The sequence below is a fragment of the Lactuca serriola genome, chromosome 3 (assembly GCF_051521515.1).
Source record: "Lactuca serriola cultivar US96UC23 chromosome 3, Lser_US96UC23_V15, whole genome shotgun sequence".
NCBI classification, from domain to species: domain Eukaryota; kingdom Viridiplantae; phylum Streptophyta; class Magnoliopsida; order Asterales; family Asteraceae; genus Lactuca; species Lactuca serriola.
In genome coordinates, this window is record NC_136410.1 from 42,745,708 (window position 1) to 42,755,671 (window position 9,964).

Genomic DNA, 9,964 nt, shown 5'->3' on the forward strand with positions numbered 1-9,964 from the left:
GACATTGTGGCCGTAGACCCATTCACACAAAGGGAAACTCACCTGCACTGCTGAACTTTGCTGATAACCCTCTGGCTGCTGACCGACAACTCTCCGAACCGCTGCTCTACTAGCTCCCCGAGCTACTAATATCAATATAACACTTAGTTCCAAACCGAACTCTAGAAGTCAAACTAAGTCAACTCTGGTCAAAGTCAAAGTCCTGGTCAAAGTCAACCTTCCAGTTGACTCAACTCGCCGAGTCAACTCATAGACTCACCGAGTTCTTAAACTCAGAAACTATCAAAATATGACTCAACTCGCCGAGTCACCCCAAGACTCGTCGAGTTCAACGATCTCTGAGTCCTATCCTGTCCAACTCGCTGAGTTACCACTCAACTCACTAATCTGCGTCTTAACCAGAAAAGGTTGAGGCTTTGCGACCAGACTCGCCGAGTCCAAGGCAATCTTCAACAACTCGTCGAGTTGTTCTTCCAACTCGCCGAGTCCATGCTCATGTTCATAAAACTCGCCGAGTACACCCATGTGACTCGCCGAGTCTCTTCAAATCTCAATCCATACATTGGATTTTCGAGCCATGCAGGGGCTCCAATCCATAGATCCACTCTTCTACAGTCTATCCCCCACGTAAAATTGCAAACTTTACATGAAACGAAGGAGCTAAAGGCCCAAAACACTCTAGGGCTAGGGTTTAAGACAAAGGGCTTCACCAATAACTCATTGACTGCTGCTTTAAGACATTCTGGACCATCACAACCCTAGATTTGAAGTAGCAACCTCAGATCTAAGTCCCAAACCCGAAATAGATCTCAATCTTACCAAAATAGCCCCAAAATATCATTCAAGAATAGATCTAATTGCAAATAAGCCAAAGCAACAACTTATTACCTCAAGGATGACCTCCCACTGAAGAATAATCCAACTCTCTACAAAGCCCCTTGCTCCAAGCTTCTTGATCTTTAATATCTCTTCATGAAACCCCCTTATCTAAGCTCCAAGTTGCTTCCAAGGACTCTCGCTCACGATTTAGGGTTTCTGGATCTCAAAAGGGGAGTAAAGAGGCTGGGGAAAGGGTGTAATGTTCTTTAAATAGGGCATAACCCCCGAGATTAGGGTTTTTCTCATCCAGACCAGACTCGCCGAGTCCACTAGCCGACTCGCCGAGTCGGTCATTTTCTCTATACCCCGGATCCCGCTCCGACTCGTCGAGATCCTCCCTGGACTTGACGAGTTGACTCATGACTTAGAGCTTTTCCTTTATTTTCTTGGTCTTTCTGATTCTGGGTGTTACATAGAATGGTCTCAACAATAATATCTAGTCTTTAAGTCTCAAAGGGATGCAAAAGTTCATCTTTTTCAACTTAATCCATTAAGTACAAGTCTCCAACTTTCAGATCTAAATCAAAATGATGTTTAGATGGATAAAACCTCCAACTTTATCCATAACAAGGTCACAAGCTTTCAAGATCTAAACTTTATGTAATAAAATGACCAAAAGCTCATAACATCCAAAACTAGCTAGATCTAACAAATGCATCATCAATATTCAAACTTTACACCTTTAGAAGATAGATCAAGGTGAACAAAGTCCAGATCTACAAGCTCCAAAGCAACCAAAATTTATCCAAGAAGTTCCTTCTTCTCCAAGGTGCACCATGCAAAATCCAAATCACTCAAAAACACCTTATTTTAGCACACAAGGCTCAACAAGGGTTAGGGTTTCATGGAAGGGGTGTTGGAGGGTTGGAGGCTGAGAATAGAGTGGGTTTGGGGGAGTTAAGGATCTTAAATAGAGCTCAAACCATGAAAATATAGTTTAGGCACTGATCGCGTACGCCTAGATCACTCAGAGTGCCTCAGTAAGCCCAGCATACGCCCCTCTGTACGCCCAACATACTCAGCATAACCCAAAACCAACCAAACTTCAAACGAGCATAACTTCTTTGTTCTAACTCCGATTTTGACGTTATTTATATCCACGGAAAGGTATTGAGGAGATCTACAATATTATCTAAATATCTTGGACTAAAAACTTCTTGAAAAAAATCAATATTTCATGCAAGAACTCGGCCTATGACGTTTACCGTTTTACCCTTTGACTCGAAAACACAATTCAAAGGTTTAGATATTAAACCATCATTACCTCCTTTTAAAAGTTCTAAACATCACCTCCTTAAGGCCCAAAGCCTTTACAAAATCAACTTCCGGCCCACAACCCTGAATTACAGAATGATCTAGAACAGGGTGTTACATATGATTACGTGGAACTCAAGCTGATGCGTGAGTTGGGAGACCCCTGCATGGTGATGGTGTGAGGACGCCCTTCATAATCTTTCTCTTATTCCTCCCTCTTTATCTCTCTCTTCCTATATATATATATATATATATATATATATATATAACCTCCTTAATAAATGAAAATAATTTTGTCACATATCACTCTCTCATTAACTTGGACACATTCATTTTTTGGTATTTTTGAATAAATGTTTTTTTCATATGTCATTTTCTCATTTTTTTAAAATCTTTTTCTTAATTAACACATCAATTAATAATTGTCTTAATTGAAAATAACCAAAAAAATACAATATTACAACTCATAGTATTTAATACGTTTCCTTTTAAATTCGAATTTTAAATCTAAAATTTCAAATTAAAATAATTTTTTTAAACCTTCATATTTAGTTTTTTATTTTATTTATCCCGTATAACATAAGGGTCTCACAACTAGTATATATATATATATATATATATATATATATATATATATATATATATATATATATATATATATATATATATCGGTGAGTGTATAGTGAACACAATTGCGGATCCATGCCGAAAATCAAGAAGGGTGCACCGTCGGCCGTTGACCATATAAATTAATAAAAAAAAATTAAAATAATAAGAAGTAGAATAACATTAAAACTTTTAACTAAATTTCATTTTATAATTGAAAACTAGGATGACACATAACTAAGAATCGGCTGATATTTTTTTCATTCATAACCTTGCAAAATCCTTCTCTTTCAACCATGCAAATTACACAATTATTTGAAAATTTATCCGAAATTTGATTCAGTTAAACAATAGAAAACCATTAAACAATAAAAATCATCAAACAAAACCATTATAACCATTTAACATAAATTAATCGGCTGAGAGTATTAAATCAAAGCAAAAATTAGTTTACAAAGCAAAGATCAGTTCAGAGTATCAACGCAAAAATTAGAAATAAGAAATCCCTCAAATCAGGTCACACAAAACCATCAAGCAAGATAAACCCATTTTAGTTTCGAAATGAAACACAAAATTAGATTTAAGAGTATCAAACTCATTTCTGAAAATTGAACACAAAATCAAAACAAATCAATGGAATAAACTTACAACTTTCCGAAGACGGTGGTGTGTGATGTTAAATGATGATGGGTCATGTGCATGACAGATGTTGTCGGTCAGTGAGCGACGTTAGGCGATGATGTCCCATCAGACATCGATGGTTGTGGAGTGCTAACTTCCAACAATGTTGATTTGCTTAAGCTACTGGAGCATGGTTTCTACTTCTTAGTTACTTGGTAGGCTAGGTTAAAATAACGAGAGAGAAAAATCGGTCGAGAAAAAGGGAAATGTTGGATGAGTGGGACCAATATTTTTTGAAATGGAACCATAGTAAAAAATAAAAACAAAATAAATAATTTTTTTTACATATTTCTAGTGGGACCAAATTTTAAGCGGGGGCCATGCACCCCACTTCTTGTGAATTGAATTCACCACTAAGGTCATCTCCAATGCATTGAACTCATATGAGTTTAATAGATTGACATATATACATTCCACTTACTATATAATTTTACCTATTAAACTCTACACTCCATTAAACTCATATGAGTTCAAAGGATTGACACATATATATTTCATTCATTATATGTGTGTGAGTTCGAGAGAGGAGAGAGAGTGTAAAGTTCAATCCTCATTCTATAGAGTGTCATATCATTAACCTACAATGATGATTTTGAGTTCAATGGGATTCAACTCTCCATTATACTCCTATTAGAGATGTCTTGTAACAACGTAAATTTCATGCCAAAAATTTTCATTTTCAAACACATGTCATATTTATGAAAAATCTCAAATATCAACATCAACTCATTTTTTCAAAAATTGTTTATCACAGATCCAGAATCCCCCAACAACATATCTCCAATGTGAGAGTGTGTACAATCAAGTCGGGGCCTTCCCGCGATCATCGGGAGTACCTGAAACACATAACACATAACACGGTAAGCACGAAGCTTAGTGATTTCCCCAAAATACCACATGCATCACGTTAGCCACTCGAGGCTAACTCAATACGACCCTCTGGTCAATGTGTTCTCAGTGGAGACTCTCTGGTCCCACAACTCGGGTGGACCCTCTGGTCCTAACTCAATAAGCTCATAATAATAATACTCAGCATAAATCACAAAGACATAATGCATAATATCGCAATACACAGATAAGCACATAAGACTCCTCAGTTACACAAAGATACCACTCATGGTAAGTATAGTGAGAAGACTCACCTCGTAAGCTAGCGAATAAAAGTCTCATACTCAGAAATCTCAAACTAGCCTCCGCCTAACACATCGGATAGTCATCTCTAATTAATACTCTATTCATACTCAAATATACCAAAGGTTGTTCTCTTTTTCTTGCTAACTCTTGGAATGGGTAAAATACCATTTTACCCCTCCATGGTCTCCATTACTCATGTTAACCAAACCCTAAAGTCAACAGAAGTCAAACTCGAGTCAACAGTCCAGGTTTGACCTGACTCGCCGAGTGCACTCATGTGACTCGTCGAGTCCACTCATCCCCCAGGAGTCTTTGCGAAGGTCCAGCTTGTCGAGTTAACCCCTAACTTGCCGAGCTACAGTATGGCCAGCTCATCGGGACAACCCTAACTAACTCGTCGAGTCAGCTCATCGACTTGACAAGTTCATTCAGACCCAAGTCGTAATCAGACGATTTCGAGGCAGAAAACCCTCTCACACTCTAGATCTAAGCTCTCAAGGCTCGTTTATCACGTAAAGCCACGAGCTTTACGTTCATGCATGACACTTAGGGCTAGAAATGCCAAGAACATGCTTTATTAAGGGTTTTTCACTCAAGGCTCTATTATGGCTGAAAAAAGAAGGGACCTTTGGACTCTAGGGACCTCACAAGGTCCAAATCTGAAGTCCAAATCTCTATATGTGCTTAATACACCCAAAGCCCCAATATAGACGGAAAAGAAGCCCTAAACTCTAATAATATGAGATCTACCCAAACTAATGAGAAAGGTATAAACTTTATACCTTTTACATAAGCTCTTGGATGAATAGCAACAGATCTAACAACCTACTCTTCATCCTTGCTTGAAATCCTTCTCTTCTGTTCCAAAGATGCACCAAGATACTCAATATTAGCTCAATACTCTCTCTATTAGCTCAAAGGCGATTATTGTTTCTCTCAGTGAAGGTAAGCAGCTGATGAGCTGCAAATAAGGCTATAAGTGCCCTTAAATAGGCCCCAAACATGGGGATTTAGGGTTTCTCTTCACAGTGTCTACTCGATGAGTCGACTCCCTGACTCGTCGAGTAGATCATTAATCCCACGTGGCACAACGCAACTCTACTCGACAAGTTGCAGCACCAACTCGTCAAGTTGCTTAATCTTCCTTAAAATAAAAAATAATAATAAACCACATACCTGGAAGTCCGGATGTTAAATGGCCTAAGTGAACATCATTTTCCAACCCATTGAGTATCATGTGAAAGGGTATTTGGCATGCATGGTAAGTTGGAGATGCATTCCGTTTAGCCTAACGAGACTTAACACCACATAGAGGCAGGAAGGTGTTTCCATCCCCTCGACAATGTTGAGGGTTTCCTTCGTAGAGGTCTCATTCAGCACATGCTAATAAAAATTAAAAACTAAAATTTGCATATATATATATATATATATATATATATATATATATATATATATATATATATATATATATATATATATATATATATATATATATATATTGTAAAACATATTAGTCATATCTTGATTTTTTAAGAGGTATAAGATACAAATTTTTTTGTACAAAACAATTTTGTATAACAAAATCATTAATACTTATAAAAATTTTGAAGACTTAAATTAAAAAACTTAATTAAAAATTTAATATGGAGCAAAATAACAATTTTAAAATATTAACTTCATCTATATAAATTAATTTATATTTGTTAACTAAACATCGATAATAATTAATTTATATCAAATATATAAACAGACAATGTAAATATAAGTTTAAAATTTAATATTTTAATTAAAAATAGTATTTTTTTATTACATAATAATTAAAATTAAAATCTAATAGTTATTTGCTGGAAAAAAAAGAAAAAAAAAACTATTCTTTAAAAACCTATTAATCAATTGCGGCTGCTTTGCAGGCACAATCTAGTAGGTTAAATTTCGCCTCACCCTTACCTTCTGTCCCTGCAGGGATACGTATGTATATGCCTGCGAAAGTTAAGTATATGCTATTGCTCCAGGTACTTTTGTTTTTCCATCTATAATCACTTTCGAAACACGGATATATACACAGCAATGTTGGTTGCTTACTTGGAACACGTGTCCTTCGAGGAGTCCTTTGAGAAGTCGTTCGAGTTGTTTTTTAAAATGCAACATGAGGATGTTGTTCAAAACGAATCTACCTTTTCTATTCTACTCACTGTCAGTGCTCAATTATCCTCTATGAGATGTGGAAAGATGTTACATGCACTTACAGAGAACTGGAGAAGACTGGATTCAATGGTCATAAGATTGTCGAGGATGCCTTGATCAACATGTACTCGAAGACTGGCGACATTAAAGCTGCTGAAAAGGTGTTTTTAGATATGAATAATGATCGTGATATTGTAACCTGGAACATGATGATATGTGGATACTGCTATCATGGCCTTGGTAACGAGTCACTGGCTTAATTTGTTTCAAGAAATGTTGGAATTAGGGGAAGATCCCAACTGTGTGACTTTCATCGGTGTTCTTAGTGCGTGTGGACATGTGGGGCTTGTGGAAGAAGGGTTCTACTATTTGTACGAGTTAATGAAACAGAAAGGTATCAAACCTGGTTTAGAGCACTATATGTGTATCATTGACATGCTAATCAAGGCTGGACAACTAAATGAAGCTTTAAGTTTCATTTTATCAACACCAAGCAAATGGGATGTCTTTGGTTGGACTACCTTGCTCAGTGCCTGTCGTGCTCATCAAAACTATTCTCTAGGCATCAGAGTTGCCGAGTTGATCCCTGATGACGTGGCAAATAAGGTGAGTAAGAGTTGTGGAGTCACAGAAGTTGGTGAATTGATGGATATAAAAGAAGAGCGTGGGGGTGGCTGGATGGAAACCGAGAATGATACTTTTTCACTTGTTTCGGTTGACAATGGAGATCCAGGATTTGTTGAGATTCATGATTTCATGAAGCATGCAGTTGTTTGCTGATATTAAAATTCCTCCTGATCAGGATGGAATGAAGGGAGATAATATAGATGGTTATCACAGCGAAGAGCTTGGATTAGCTTATGCCCTATCGACCACAGATAAAACGATACCAATCTATATCATTAAGGCCTCAGGGAAGATATCTGCTGCTTCCCATTCTCTTATCAAGTTAATCTCCAAAGTAACAGATAGATTGATAACGGTGAGAGACGCCTACCAATTCCATACCTTCCAAGATGGACGTTGCTCCTGTGCAGATTATTGGTGATATATATATATATATATATATATATATATATATATATATATATATATATATATATATATATATATATATATATATATATATATATATATATATATATATATATATATATATATATATATATATATATATATATATATATATATATATATATATATATATATATATATATATATATATATATATATATATATATATAACAACTTGCATGCACCCAATACACGCCTCCCTCTTGTAGGTATAGTATGATTACAGCTTAACTTTTCAAAAACTTAAGCTTCACTTACATCAATCAAGCATGATCCAGTCTTTTTAAATTCATCAGTAGTGGTCTGGTATGCATCAATCTGAAAAATTAATTGGTGATTGAATTATTTTGCATAGTTTATATGCATAGGCCTGCCGCCAATTGGAGACAAGAAGGATTTGATTTACCATTTTGCTTTTTTTTTTTTTTTTGATGTAGACGCGAAAAAATATAAGTAACATATCAATTGCTGATGTATGATGTATGTTCGCTGCAAGAAAATTTCGATTTAATTACGGAAAAATTCCGTAGCAAAATGATGTAATTCCGTAGCTAAACCTAAATAACTACGGAAGTTGCTACAGAATTTGCCAATGAGATTCCATAGTAAGATTTCTTGTAACAAAATGTTTAACTACAAAATTATAGTTCCGTAGCAATTTTGCTATGGCCGTTGCTATGACGTCTATCCGTAGCATTTCAACCACAACACACTTCCATCACAATTCCTTAACAATGAGTTATGTAGCAAATTCCGTATCTATTTTGTTACGTAACAAATTTCGTAGCTATTTGGTCCGTAGCAAATTCCGTAGCCATTTGGTCCGTAGCAAATTCCGTAGCCATTTGGTCCGTAGCAAATTCCGTAGCTAATTGTTCTGTAGCAAATTCCGTAGCCATTTGGTCCGTAGCAAATTCCGTAACTAACTGTTCCGTAGCAAATTTTGTAGTCATTCTTTCCGTAACAAATTCCGTAGCCATTCATTCCGTAGCAAATTCCTTAACAACTTTTTTGTAGTCAATTCCATAACAATCGTTCAATACCATTTTTTCTATAAAATTCGGTTATTTAATTTGACTTATTATATCAATTTACAAAAATACAATTAATATAAAACCAAAAATAACAAAGTATTTCTATAGAAACTAAAAGAAATATTCAATACATCAAAAGATACATATTTCAAAATTAAAAGTCACTACAAACTTAACGTAAAACATTATTCGATACATAATATTCTATCATTGTTTAATAAAAGTTTTGACTTGTTCACTAAATGTGTTAATGACATTCATTGCTTGTGCAAGTTGTTGTTCAAACTTTGCTTGAACATCCACATTTTTCTGCTGAAACTCCACATTCTTTTTCTAAGCATCCTCATATTTTTGTTGAACATCCTCATATTTTTGTTGAATATCTTCATATTGTTCGCGTTGTGTCTCAACTAACTTCTTCAAATTCTCAATCTCGACTTTTGTCTCGGCATTATTATCCTCGTATTGTTCGCGATGCATTTCAGAAGATCCTTTACTAAAAATATCAATCAAATGAATATCTAAAAATTTTAAAGCACACAACAAAGAAAATGAATATTATTTTTTAACTTTTAATGCTTTTGTTATTCGATCAATCTTGTAAATTTGCATACCTTTGCAAGATTCCCTAAAGATGCTAGTGGGAGGAAATATGCAGGATAGAGAGGTGTAGTGAGATCAAAGATGCTTCATATCACATTAAAACACAGGGGAAAAATTAATTTAATTTTTTTTAAAAAAAACTTGGTATTAAGTGGATAACAGAAAATTAGTCACCTTCCAGCACTTCCAATGAAGTCTGCATACATGCGCCATTGTTTTGGATCATCATCAAAAAGATTTCCAAATCTTCCACCTGTGAAAGGCAAATCCATCATGGTTAATGCATAAATTTGGTGTTTTTGTATCCATTTATGAGATTTTGAAGAAAACCTACCAATGAAAAAATGTCCAATGGCACCAATTCCATCTTTTGACACCCATCTACATGTTTTTGGTAAATATGTTAAAGTTATATAACCATATCTTCAACCCTAAAAAGAAATTCTTGCAATTATACTATCATAGTAGTATCAAGTTATATAGAAAATCACCCAATGGCAGAAGCAGAAGCTGCA

General features: G+C 35.3%; 1 long non-coding RNA gene and 1 pseudogene across 1 annotated transcript; one reads left to right on the forward strand and one right to left on the reverse strand.

Moving 5' to 3' along the window:
• The first annotated feature begins 6,621 nt into the window (after nucleotides 1-6,621).
• LOC145095179 (pentatricopeptide repeat-containing protein At5g39680 pseudogene) lies at nucleotides 6,622-7,786 on the forward strand (annotated as a pseudogene).
• A 1,451-nt stretch (nucleotides 7,787-9,237) lies between these two features.
• On the reverse strand, nucleotides 9,238-9,710 carry LOC145094379 (uncharacterized). The gene is made up of 3 exons (XR_013703319.1): nucleotides 9,624-9,710; nucleotides 9,461-9,533; nucleotides 9,238-9,342 (listed from the first exon to the last, which is right to left on the reverse strand). It is a non-coding gene; the product is annotated as an uncharacterized LOC145094379 (long non-coding RNA).
• Between the last annotated feature and the right edge of the window lie 254 nt (nucleotides 9,711-9,964).